Raw genomic sequence first — 12091 nt, forward strand, 5'->3', positions numbered from 1 at the left:
TTGTTCCCACCCTGGGCCCCAGGCTCGCTTCTCCTGAGCAGAAGGGAAGACCTCTGGATGCCAGAAGTATCCCTGTCCCCCTGGAATGGTGTGCCTGGGGCAGTGGCCCTGTCCCAGGGCCCCCCACTAAGACCCCCAGGCCACCTCTGAGTTCCTGTGGGCCTGAGTCACCAGGCACACCAGTGTGGGTGTGAAGGACCATCCTTGGGCCTCCTTACCTCCCAGGTGGGAGTCACACCACAGCCTTGGAGTCCTTCTGTTGGTGGGGCGACACATGGCATGCCCCCACATCCTCACAGGCTCCTAAATGCTCACTGCTGAGCTGAGCCTAAAGCAGGAGGGATTGCAGTTAGATTTAAGCAGGCAGGATTGTTGGTGAATGGATGAGTGAATGGGGGAGGAGTACTGAGTTTTCTGGAGAGGGTGGGGGCTGGGGAGGGGTCACACGACCCCTCATGGCCCTCCCATCCCCACCCTATCCCTCAAGCTCTAGGAGGCAGTGACCTCACGCTACTCTCTATCATAATATTTACCAACAGTGCTGCAATTGAGCCAGGCAGCTCGGCAATTATAATCATGTTATCATTATTGCTGATAATTCCGATCATAAGCATAAATTTTAAACAGGAGCAGGGCACAGCAGGTATGAGCAGGGGCAGGGCCACCTCTGGGAGGTGTGAGTGGGGGCGGTGGGGGGTGAGACTGGCCTGCCTCCCCTTTCTCCCATCTCATCCTGTGTCTGGCCAAGGGCAAATCCCCTCCGGAGCCCTGCCCAGGGACACCAGGGCCTCTGGGTGGCCTATTCCTGCCAGGGGCCCGGGGTTGTCCTGACCCCCTCGCACCAAGCCCCTCTCTGCCTCACAGAAACTATTAAGGTGCAATTATTACTGAGATAGTCTTTCCAAATTGATCTTTCAGTTACTCTGCGGCTGCAGCCATGGAGACGGCCCCAACTCAATTACATGCTCTCTCTCTTCTTGACAGATTCCAGCGGAGGAGAGTCGGAGGAGGAGGAGGCGCGAGGCAGGGAGGTGCACAGAGCAAGGGGTCCTGCTGGAAGAGCTCCCTACAAAGGCAGCGACCAACAGACGGAGGGAAACACAGAGCAAACAGATCAACAAGGCACCTGACAGCAGAGGAGACCCAAGCCTGCCTTCCTTCCTTCCTTCCTTCCTTCCTTCCTTCCTTCCTTCAGCAAATGTTTGCTCTGTGTGCTAACGTGGGTGCTGAGGACAGAGCAATGCCTGAGGATCCCTGTACCTCCTCTCCCCCAACTGAGCAGAGTTTATTGGGGTGAGTCAAACGGGGATCAAATTATCACTCACCCAACGTCAAATCAACGGGCCAGAGTACTCAGAGTGCCTAAGGGCTCTGGGAGCCTCACTCAGGGGGCTGGTCTGGTCAGTGAGGTCAGGAAGGCTAAGATCTACAGGATTAAGAGCTGGGTGGGCAGGACACTGGGGTCAGGACACCATGCAAAGGTGGCTTTCCTTCTATGACTCCAAGGCCTAAGCAGATCCCTCCTTTCAGGGAGGTGGGGGGGGGGGTGTCAATGGGTATAGCAGGCTGGTAGGGAAAAGGAGGACCCTTCCCCTGGAGCTGAGGAGCTATAGCTCCTCTTGGGGCCCCAGGAAATCCCAGGGTGGGAGAGAAATATTTTAGGGGGCACTGAGGCCAGACGGGGGGTGTCTGGTTGGTTTGCCATTCCCCATGGGGCCGGGGGCATGACCTTAGGCTCAGGTGGATGCCCTATCTGGCTCACTGGTACACACGCCACAGCTGCTGGCCCAGAGTCCCCAAGTTCTGAGGCTACGTGATACCCAGCACAGACAGGGTACTGTGGTGTAGATCCCAGGCCCTCCCATCTCAGGGCCAGTCTGACTCAGATGCCAGGCCTGTCTGTGACAGAGGAGCCGGCACTAAGTGCCCCATGGCACAAGAGACATGGCAGTGGGCCAGTCCTGCGTGGCTGAGTGTGGTCAAATCACGGATGCCAGAGCTTGAAAGCACTCCCTAAACTTGAATGTGTATCAGAAGAGCTAGGGACCATGTTCTACTGTGCAAAGTCCCGGGCCTCCCTGCCACCCCTCCACAGGGTCTGAGCCCACACATCTGGAAGGTCTTGAGCCTGCACCTTTAACAGGTATGCAGGGCAAGGAAAAACTGAGCCCCAGGCCCCAACAGAGTCAGCTGTGAGCTGAGATAGAAGGTGACCCCTTTAGCCACTAGCTACGTATGAAAGTCTGTCTCATCCAAACTGAGATGTAAGTGGATATTTAAGTCAAAGACTTTGTAACAAAAAATATAAAACATCTTAAATCTTTAAAAATATTATGCGCTGAAACAAATACAGTCTGGGCTGAATACACCAAATACAAGGCTGGGTTGAATAAAATTTATTGTTGAAATTAATTTCACCTGTTTCTTCTTCACTTTTTAAAATGCAGCTACTAGGAAATTTCAAATTTCCTCTGTGGTGTGCATTTGTGGCTCGCCACCTATTTCTGTTGGCCAGTGCTGCCCGCCACTCCTCATGGGGGGCAAACCCAGGGACCCAGGAGGCCAAGGCTGCAGATCTGCCCATGTCCTGATGGCAGACCTCCTTGCCTCCTGCCGCAGCTTGCCAGCCTGGGTGTGTGAAGTCCCAGAAAGAGCGCTGTACTTTGTTGGGTCCGGAAGCCTTGGAGGACTCTGAGAGGTTACTCTGCTGATGGGACACCACAGGGAAAGAAATTATTTCTGTCCTTATGGGCCTGGAGGCGCCATGGAAACAAATATTTGGGAATGAAGGGAGATGCTGGTGGCCTGGGGGAATGGCCTGTCTGTGGAGGGGGGTGATTTGGGTCACAGACTCAGGAGGCTGCCCTCCCCTGCAGCAAGCCCATCACCTACCTACCCTTGGTGCGATGGGGCCTCCCTATCGCCTGAATGCTCTGGCTGGTAGGGATAACATTTAACATCTAGGCTCCAGATTCTATGCCCACCTTGTCTGTCCTGGTTGAACAGACCCTGCACGGTGCCTTCATTTAAAACATTTATTATTATTATTTTTTATTCATGAGAGACACACAGAGAGAGGCAGAGACATAGGCAAGAGGGAGAAGCAGGCTCCTTGCAGGGAGCCTGATGTAGGACTTGATCCCAGGACCCTGCCCCGAAGGCAGACAATCCACCACTGAGCCACCAAGGCTTCCCTGCCTGCTGCCTTCAAAGCACATTTCCATACAATGAATCTTATTTTCCCTTTGATTTCTATGATGGAGCAGGAGAGTCTCTGAAGAGAAAGAGGAGTAGCTGGTTCCAGAAGCTGTTCAAGTCTTATTTTAAAAGGATGAATACTAATTATCAGAGAAAAATCATTTCCTGAAAATCCAAGGAAACCCATGGAGATGGGAAAAATGAATGGCAGGTTGGGGAATTGGGAGTCTGAGGTCCACCTCTGACATGTATGGCTGGGCTGCTGGGACCCAATCCTGCCCTCCCAAAATGCAGGCTCCTGACCTACCTATAAGATTAAAGTGCTGGGTTCAGCGTCCTCCCCTTTGGCTCCTGTGGTCATGTCCAGGGTAGCATAGTCCCAGGCTCCCTGGAAGCTTGCCTCAAGCTAAGAGTTACCTCACTGGGGACAGCAGGGTTGTCTCTCTATCTGCTCCCTGACCCCCTGGAGTCTTACGTCCAAGAAGCCAGGAGAAGTGGCCCAGAATTGTGGAACAAGGCAATGATGCATGCAGGAGGTCAGGGACCCAGGACTGGGCCCAAACCCCAGTGAGGCATGGGGACTGAGTCCCTGTGGGCAGCTTTTCCTGCTGGCTAGATCTGCTCATCAGAGACCCTGGAATATACACACTGGGCCAGGAGGTAGAGACTAGCTCCTGCCAGGGAGTCCCTGGACTGACAGGGATACAGGACACCCAGGGATGCACTCACTTCCGCCAGTGCCCTGGCATCTTCCATCCCCATCTGTGAAATGGGATTGTCAGGCCCACGTGACTCCCCAGGAGGGTTGTTGGGAGGGTGACAAGGCTGGAGGAGGCTTTGTGATGGAGGAGGTCCTGTGGCTTCGAGGTTGATAAGGAGTAGGCAGTGAGCAGAGCCTATTTCCACATCTGTGTAGTAGGGGGATGCGGCCAGGTCTGAGGGAGAATGAGGCAAGGCCAGTGCAAACGTTCTCCTTCTTCTTTTTTTAAAGATCCTATTTATTTATTTATTTGAGAGAGACAGAGAGATAGACAGAGAGAGAGAACAAGCAGGGGGAGGCTCAGAGGCAGAGGGAGGAGCAGTCTCCCCACTGAGCAGGGAGCCCGATGCAGGGCTCAATACCAGGACTCCAAGATCATGCCCTGCGCTGAAGGCAGAGCCATCGATGGAGCCACCCAGGCGCCCCGCAAATGTGCTTCTTAAAGCTGAAAGAAGCCCCTTCAGGTGGGGAGCAGTCACCAGCAAGGACTTCTTCGCCAAGCTCCCCTCCCAACTGCGCGAGCTTCTGCTGCCCTACTCAGGGGAAAGAAGTGAACTTGACAAAATTAGAATGTCCATGACCTTGTCCTTAGAATTCTCACCTCCTCAGGAAGAGCAGCTCAAGCAAAGGCCAAGACTGCAAATTTGCCTCTAGATGTAGTACCAGGCACTACACCAAGCATTTGTCCTGTGTCACATGTCATTCAGTCTCCACAGCCATCACACAGAGTAAGGACTATCTTGTCTCCATATTCTTGATGAGGTAGCTCAGGCTGAGAGAGACTTGGCCTAGGACAGAGGTCAATCAACTTGGCCCAGGAGACACAGTGAGTGAATGTGAAGCCTGGTGTCATATCCCCTGGGGAGCAGAGCTTACGCATGCCGGGCCAAGGCCTTCTGCTGACCACACTGCACCCAGTCTACCTAGGCAAGGTTGGGCTCGGGCTGGCTCTACCGGCCCGCAGAAGAGCAGCCCAGAGGCTGGAAGAGGGCACTTAACCCCAGCACTCCACTTGCATCATTGCTGCTCCGGATTCTGCCTGCAGAGGGCAGTACTGAGCACACACTGGTGCTCCCTCCCCACTAGGGCTTAGCTACTCTCCACCTTGAGGTGCAAAGGCTTCTGGCACTCTGCCCCAGGACTTAGGGTCTGGAAAGCATTCTCCCTAGAAACCAACAGCCCATCTAGACAGCCCTTTTGGGGACCAGTGTGCCCCAGGTGGGCCCACAAAGGCCATGCCTTACCTCCAACATATCGTGGGCTGATGCAGATGGGGTAGAGGAACAGTAGGCCAGTGGGCTGAACCAGGGCTATGATGACAGTCCCAGCCACGCGATGCTGGTGCTGTATGTCCCTAAGCAAGTCACTTCCCCTCATCGTAAAATGAGGCCAATACAAGACACCCCCACAGGCTTAGTGATGCTTAGAAAGCATCCATCATCACTGTTCTCCACAGTGGGGCCACGTTGTGGTTTACTGAGAGGCTGCAAAAGATGGGAAATAGAGGTTCAGGGAGGTGAACTGCTCTGCCTAAGGTCACCTGGTGTTAAGAGGAAGAGCCAGGATTTGAACCCACAGTCTCTAGATCTTAGCTTTTCCCTTCAGTGACATTGCCACACCAGGGCCAGCAGAGGGCAGGTGGGGATTGGAGGGGCGGAGGGGGGGGCACACAACAGTGATGCTGGGGATAGGGTGGTACCCCCAAGAGGGCAAAAAGCAGTGTGGGATGGAGGGGGCATCGTGGCCTCATGCCCAGTCCTCAGTCCTCTGGCCAACACTGTGAGCAAGGCATTCGGTGGGCACCAGGGCTCCTGGGGCTTGGCCCTTGGCTGGGCCTTGTGGACCTGGCCTGCCCAGGAGGAGCTGTCTGACAGGCTTGTGGGATAGACCTGGTCAGCCAAGTTTATCCTTTACCAAGTGCCCAGCGGGGCCCCAGGAAGCTGGGGGAAGACCTCGAGGGCTTTGCTGGGACCCTGAAGATTCTCAATCTCTGTGCCGCTCTCTCTCCATCTAGGCCAGGAGCTCCCTGGGGTCCGGGCCTGCCTGACTTGTGTCCCTCCCAGGAGTGCCCAGCATAGCCAGGGCCTAGCACAGGACTCAGGGCACCACTCCTTGTGCTGAATTAAGATGCAGGGCTTTGGAGAGGATGGGAAGTGTGCTCCCCGATTCCGCAGGACGCTGGTATGGTAGAGGAAGCGGGTGGCAAAAGCCCGAGCCGGGGATCAGAAGGAGGGCTGCCCGGACAAGATGGGCCCCGGAGCCTCCGACTGGATCTGCTGCGACCTTGGGCAGGCCACTGCCTTCCTTCACATCCCGGGGGACAAAGGCTGAAAGAGGTACCTGGACCTGGCCGGAAGCTAACCTGGGCAAGGTGGGAGTGACCAGCCGGCGGCCGACTTCAGTTCTGCAGCCGCCGCGGCCGCCCGCCTGGCCCTGGCGCCGGCCTCCGCTCCCCGCTCCCCGCTCCCCGCTCCCGGGTGCCTCCCGCCGCCCGCCGGGTGACCTTGACCCCGCGCCCCGGCCTCCTAGTCCGCCCCGCACCCCGCACCCCGCGCTGCGGAGGGGCAGGCGGAGGGGCGTCGGCGGGCAGCCAGGGGGCGCCGGGGCCGCGGGCGCCCCTCCCGCCCCTCCCGCCCCTCCCGCAGGCCCCCCTGGCGGCGGGCGGCGGGCGGCGGGCGGCGCGCTCGGGGCGCCGGGGGCGGGGCGGGGCGGGGCGGGGCGGGGGGCGCGGCGCTCCCCCCGCGGTGCCCAGGCCGGGGCGCGGGGCGGGCCGGGCGGGCTAATCCCGTATGTAAATGGCAGCCAATGGAGGGTGGTGTTGCGCGGGGCTGGGATTAGGGCCGGGGCGAATGGCTGGCAATCTTACTGGGATTACAGAACAAAGAGCCTCCCTGCGCTCCCGCTCTCGGCTCCGCTCCCCGCGCCGCGCCCCGCCCTCCGCCGCAGCCCGCGCCGGGGGTGGGGGCCGCCGAGCGCCAGCCCCCCGGCCGGCCCGAGACCCCCGCCGCGGCCCCGCCCCTCCGGCCGGCGCCCCGCGCCCCGCGCCCCGCGCCCCGCGCCCCCGCCCCCCGCCGCGCCGCCGCGCCTCCCTCCGCCGCGCCTTCCCCCATTCTCCCGGATTAATTAAGGAGGCAGCGGCAGGAGGCTGAGTCCTGGCCGCGGGCCGGGGCCGGGGCGCCGCTGGCAGGAGCGCTTGGGGATCCTCCAAGGTAGGAGAAACTTTTGCGGGGGGCGGGCGCCGAGGCCCTGCTCCCCGGCCCGCCGCCCCCCGCCGCGGCCCCCGCCCCTCCCCCTCCCCTCCCCTGCCTCCCCTCCCCCTCCAGGTGTGCCAGGATCCGGGTCCGGCGTTCGGGTGCCGGGGAGGCACGTGACTGCGACTCCGATTCGGGCCGGCCGCCCCCCACCTGCCGGGAGGGGGTGGGAGGCGGTGGGAGGCGGTGGGAGGCGGTGGGAGGCGGGCGCTGCCCCCCCGGCCCGGCCGGAGCTGGGGGGCCCCGGGCGGGCGGCGGGCGCCCGCAGGCTGCTGCGGTTGGCGAATGAGGTCAGTCGTGCTGCCCGCGGCGGCCGCCGGTGTGGGAGCGGAGGGGGCTGGAGCGGGCTGGGAAGGCCGCGGGTCCCCGCCCCCCGCCTCCCGGGCTGGGCCGTCTCCCGGCCGGGCCCCCCGCGCGCAGGCCGAGGCCCCGCACAGCCGGCACTGCCCGGGCGCAGCGGCTCCCGCGGGTCCCCCGGGAGGGGGCCGGTCCGAGCCGTGGCGGCTGAAGCTCCGGGGAGAGCCGGGAGAGTCCGGCCTCGGAGGGCGGCGGTGGCCACCGAGCTTCCAGAGGAGCAAGTTGGGGGTGCCCCGCGCGTGGTGGTCTCTGAGTTCCTGCACCTGGGCAGGGAGGCCTGTGGAGCGCCACAGGGTGCTCCGCGTCCACCCCCCCCCACATCCCGAGTCCTTGGAAATGATGGGCTTGGTGCCTCTCCTGGGCTCCAGCCACGGCCTGCGGCCAGGGACAGGGACGATGCCGGACGATGCCCTGGCCTGGGCCCAGGGCAGAGGGGGGCCTTGCAGCTGAGAGTTCTGCCCTCCTGGCGGTGCTGGAGGAGCCCTGCACATCTGGCCATATGACCCAGCCTCAAAAGACCAGACCTGGGGTGGGAGCCTCTTCCGTTCCCATCGCAGCCAAAGTGAGGGACCTGGCTTGCAGGGGTCCCCGCACCAGGCCCCTTAGGGGAAGCACCCGCCTTGGATGGAGTATGGGACTGGTGATGGGGGGCGTGGGACTGCCCTGGGAATCCCCCCCACCCCTCCCCCGGCCCCAGTAGCTGGGGTGTGGGGCAGGTGTGGACAGCTAGAGGAGTGGGCATTTGGTCACACTGGAAGGAAGGGGCTGCCAGAAGCTGCTCTGACCTCCTTTGGCGGGATTTGGTTGCCCCGCAGCTGGGACTGCTTGCTCCTCGGCACTGCTGTGGTCCTCGGGGCTTGGGAGGTGCCTTTCCAAGCAGCCATTTATTTCAGCAGCGTCATTCCCAAAGGGAAAGGGCACGGGCATTGATTATTTATTCGGAGCAGGAGGTAGTAGTGGCTGGGAAGCTGGTGGCGGCTGGTGGCTGCCGGCAGGGAAGATCTGGGCGCCGAGGTGGCAAAGAGGGGGTGGTCAGGTACCCATCACGAGCCACCCATTGCGAGTGGGAGCACAGGAGGCTTCGAGGTAGACTCTGACCTCTTCTGAACAGGAACTGCTGGACCAAGGGACAGACCCGGCTCCAAGGTGACAGGATGTCGGAATCCCCGACCTGCTTTTGGGATGTGAGAGGCTTAAGACCACACCCCGTGCCATAGCCTGCTCTGAGAGTGACCTAGAAAGTTGAGGCTCTGACTCAGAGGGTCCCAGCAGAGGAACCAAGCAAAGGTGGGAACTCTGTGGCCACTGGTTGCCTGCACATTTAAAATGTGGAAGACCTGGGGCCGAAGGTTGCCAAACTGGGTCTCGGAGATGGCCTTGTAGGGACAAGCGTAACCAACTTAAGAGGACTGACTGTTCTCTTGGTGCTGGAGGAAGGGTCATTTACGTGCAATGTGTTAATCACAAATACTTTCTATCTGTTCTTGAAGGCTAGTCTCCCAGAGCCTTCCGACACAGTGGCGGTTGTTAGCGTTCGGTGCTTGGAAATGGTCGGAAAGGCGGGCATAATGATAGGGGTCTTGGAGGCAGCTGTTCTAGCAGCCTGTCTCCAGCAGCCAGGGCCTGCGCGTTTTGGTGGCAGCTGGGTTGTCAGAAACCCAGGTGAGGATCTCGGGGCGATGCGACGGGCGACGCCTTGGGGCGTTTATATCCTGAGGCACAGATCGCTTCTCCTGGTCCGTCCCCATTCTGGATTCTGGTTCATCCGCTCTGGCTCTCCTCTATCCATCAACTGGCTCGTGGAATCCCGAAGTTTTCTTGAATGGCCTTCGCACATGCTGTTCTTCACTGGAAGGTTCTTCCCATCCTTCCCCTGTAGGAGTGGGAGACCTCCTCTGATGTCCTGACCTGGCCAGAGTGGGGGTATGCGCGGTGGGATTTGCTGCTCTCGTCGCCTCTCTGTGAAGACTTAACTGCCTGCTGTGTCCTCGGGCTGGCATCCCATCCCAGGGCCGGCCCAGGGGCTACCTCTGTGTCCCCCGTGACGTCCTGTCCTTCCTCTGTCCCAGTGTTGATCTCACTCAGAAGTTCCACATCTGCCTCCCAGTTGCTCTAGGAACAGGGCAGGGTCCGAGGCTTGCTTTGGATTCCCTGGTGCCCTGGGGCTGGTCCCCAAATACTTGAGGAACGACTACCTGAGGGAATGAATGAATGAAGTCTAGCTTCAGGCCCTGGGCCCACATTGCTAAGGAGCTTCTCCTGTTCCTGAATCCCCTTCTCTGAGGAAGCACTCCCTTCCCCATGGTGGCGAGAATCCAGGATCTTCCCCTGCCCCCTTATCCTCCTTGGTGCCCCGAGCTTGTGTCTTCCCCTCAAACCTGAGCCTGGGGCTTTGCTCCCAGGATGTCCTTTGCCCCGCTTCTCTCAGCCCTCCAACTCTTGGCTCATTGTGGGTGCTCTCTTTGTGATGCCTCACGGCTGGGTTCTCTGGGACAAGCAGGAATGTGTGCCCAGCCCCCTGGGCCCATGGAGGCCTCAAGGGGCACCTCGGAACAAGACCTGCGGAGTTAACTCACAGACAAAGAGGAACAGAGCAGGACTCTGGGCCAAGGGCTTGGAACCTTCCAGAAAAGTGTGAGGCCCAGAAGATGTAGACCCTTGAGGCACCTGCAAGGGAATTCCCAGCAGGAATTCATAAACCGGGCCAGAGTAGTGGAAGGATCGTTTTATGTGGGAGAACTGGAAGAGATAAAAATGGTTATAAGGCAGTGAGATGCTCCCCCTTCTGTGGGTGGGTGACAGTGGAGATTTCTGTGGGTAGGTGTTGGGGTGTCCAGGCAGGGCCCACGAGGAGCCAGGTCCCTCGCTTGGTTCCCAGGTCCCTCATTTGCAGGCAGATCTGGCTGGGACTCAGTGATCCTCATGCTCACCAGGGTGGATACTGTATCATTTCAGACTCAGTGCTGTGGGTTATGGCTGATGACAGCAAAGGGGCTCAGAGCCCCCGGCGAGGATGTGCAAGGGGCTCAGCGCTTGTTCGCTTTGTGGGGAGTTAGATTTGCTGAATGAGCTGAGTGAGGCCGTACTTTGTCCTTGCCCGGGCTTGGGATGCCTGGTGGGGGTGTCCCGGGCAGAAGTCTTGCTCCTGACTCCCATCTTCTTGGTCCGGAGCCGGGCTTGGCCAACACAGAGCTATTTGTGTGCCCACCTGTCTCCCTCCTTCAGGACCACCTGCTTCTGGTTGCCAGATCTGGCTAATAAAAATAGGGATGCCCAGTTAAATTTGGATTTCAGATAAGCCATGGATAATGCAGGATTGAAGACGTAACGTATACTAAAGACTTACTTGTTTATCTGAAGCTGAACTGGGGTCTTGTGTTTGATCTGGCAGCCCTACAGCTCTGACCTCTGGGCAGTGGGACTGTTGGGGACTGGGGAGAGGCTCAGGGTGTGGTTGGGTCTGGGGTTGGGGTCAGGGCTCAGCCTAAAGCTCCCGGAACGGTTTGGGTCAGTTAGCAGCAGGCAGGTCTCATTCCTGTTTCCTTGGCTGGGCTTTCTCCAGGCCGCGGTCCCAGGGTCCAGATCCCCTGTTAGCTTGGGTGGTGTGGGCGACCCAGGGATCCCCCAGTCTGGGAACCCCTGGTTTTCAGAGATTTCTGTTCACTGTGGCGGGAGGTAGGGGGAAGGGTGGTGGTAGGGTGCACCAAATCAGACACCCGAGTTAGGGTTTGCAGAGCCAGGCCTGAGCACTGGGAGGCTGTTTTCTCTAATACCTCCCCCCACCCCATCAAGGCTTAGAGATCCTACCTGGGGGCCCTGGTAGGGGAGGGTCTTCGCTGGTCAGGGTCACAGGTGTGAAGGGCAGCCTCTGTGCTGTGCTGAGGCCCCTGGAATGTGAACTGACTGTAGCCAGGAAGCAAGGGGCAGGGTCTCAGGTACCATGTCCCTCCTCCCCCAAATCCAGGCTGTATGCTCACATGTGAAGTGGAGAAGATACCCCATGTCCTGCCAGAGTCTCAGCTGCTGTGGCTTGGGGGGTGGGGGAGCTTCCAGAGCTGGATATGTGGGTCACCCCAGTGCGGGTCTGGAGTGGAGACTGTGGGATGCCAGAGGTGAGTGGTCCTGGCTCGGGGGCTTGGGCTTCTGGGCAGCCTGCAGGTGCCCAGCAAGGCTACGTAGTTGGGGATGGAGGGCCTGAACCTGGAGCTGGAAGGAGCCCCTCTCAGGCTGCTTCTCTCCTGGAGGCTTGGGCAGGGCCAGGCTTGTTTGCCGATTGGAGTGGGAGGGTGGTCTTCAGGTACATTTTCTGGCTTCTGGTAGAACCACCATAGAGGGGAGTCTCTGTCCATCCGTCTGTCACTCTTAACCAGCCAGTAAGAAACTTACAGATACCCCAGGTCTGCAGGGTCTCAGGTCCTGGCATCCGGCCCCAGGCCAGCAAGTAGGAGGGTCTCACCCCATAGGTTGTCCTGTTTTGTTTTGTTTTGTTTTGTTTTAAAGATTTTATTTATTTATTTATTTATTT

General features: G+C 59.3%; 1 protein-coding gene and 1 long non-coding RNA gene across 6 annotated transcripts in view; one reads left to right on the top strand and one right to left on the bottom strand.

The window, feature by feature from the left end:
* Positions 1 to 3175: 3175 nt before the first annotated feature.
* On the bottom strand, positions 3176 to 6444 carry LOC140637685 (uncharacterized). Its single transcript, XR_012034743.1, has 3 exons — positions 6321 to 6444; positions 5203 to 5442; positions 3176 to 4491 (listed from the first exon to the last, which is right to left on the bottom strand). It is a non-coding gene; the product is annotated as an uncharacterized lncRNA (long non-coding RNA).
* A 574-nt stretch (positions 6445 to 7018) lies between these two features.
* GTF2IRD1 (GTF2I repeat domain containing 1) overlaps positions 7019 to 12091 on the top strand; it is a 110834-nt gene continuing 105761 nt past the window's right edge. For 4 of the 5 annotated variants that reach the window (XM_072837506.1, XM_072837507.1, XM_072837504.1 and 1 more), the window contains exon 1: positions 7019 to 7167. The gene's annotated coding sequence lies outside the window, so the exon portion shown is untranslated. Of the gene's footprint in view, positions 7168 to 8697; positions 8854 to 12091 lie in introns of those variants that run through there. The other variant, XM_072837505.1, reaches the window with a different exon arrangement.

Source organism: Canis lupus, chromosome 8, assembly GCF_048164855.1.
Source record: "Canis lupus baileyi chromosome 8, mCanLup2.hap1, whole genome shotgun sequence".
In the NCBI taxonomy this organism is placed as follows: Eukaryota; Metazoa; Chordata; class Mammalia; order Carnivora; family Canidae; genus Canis; species Canis lupus.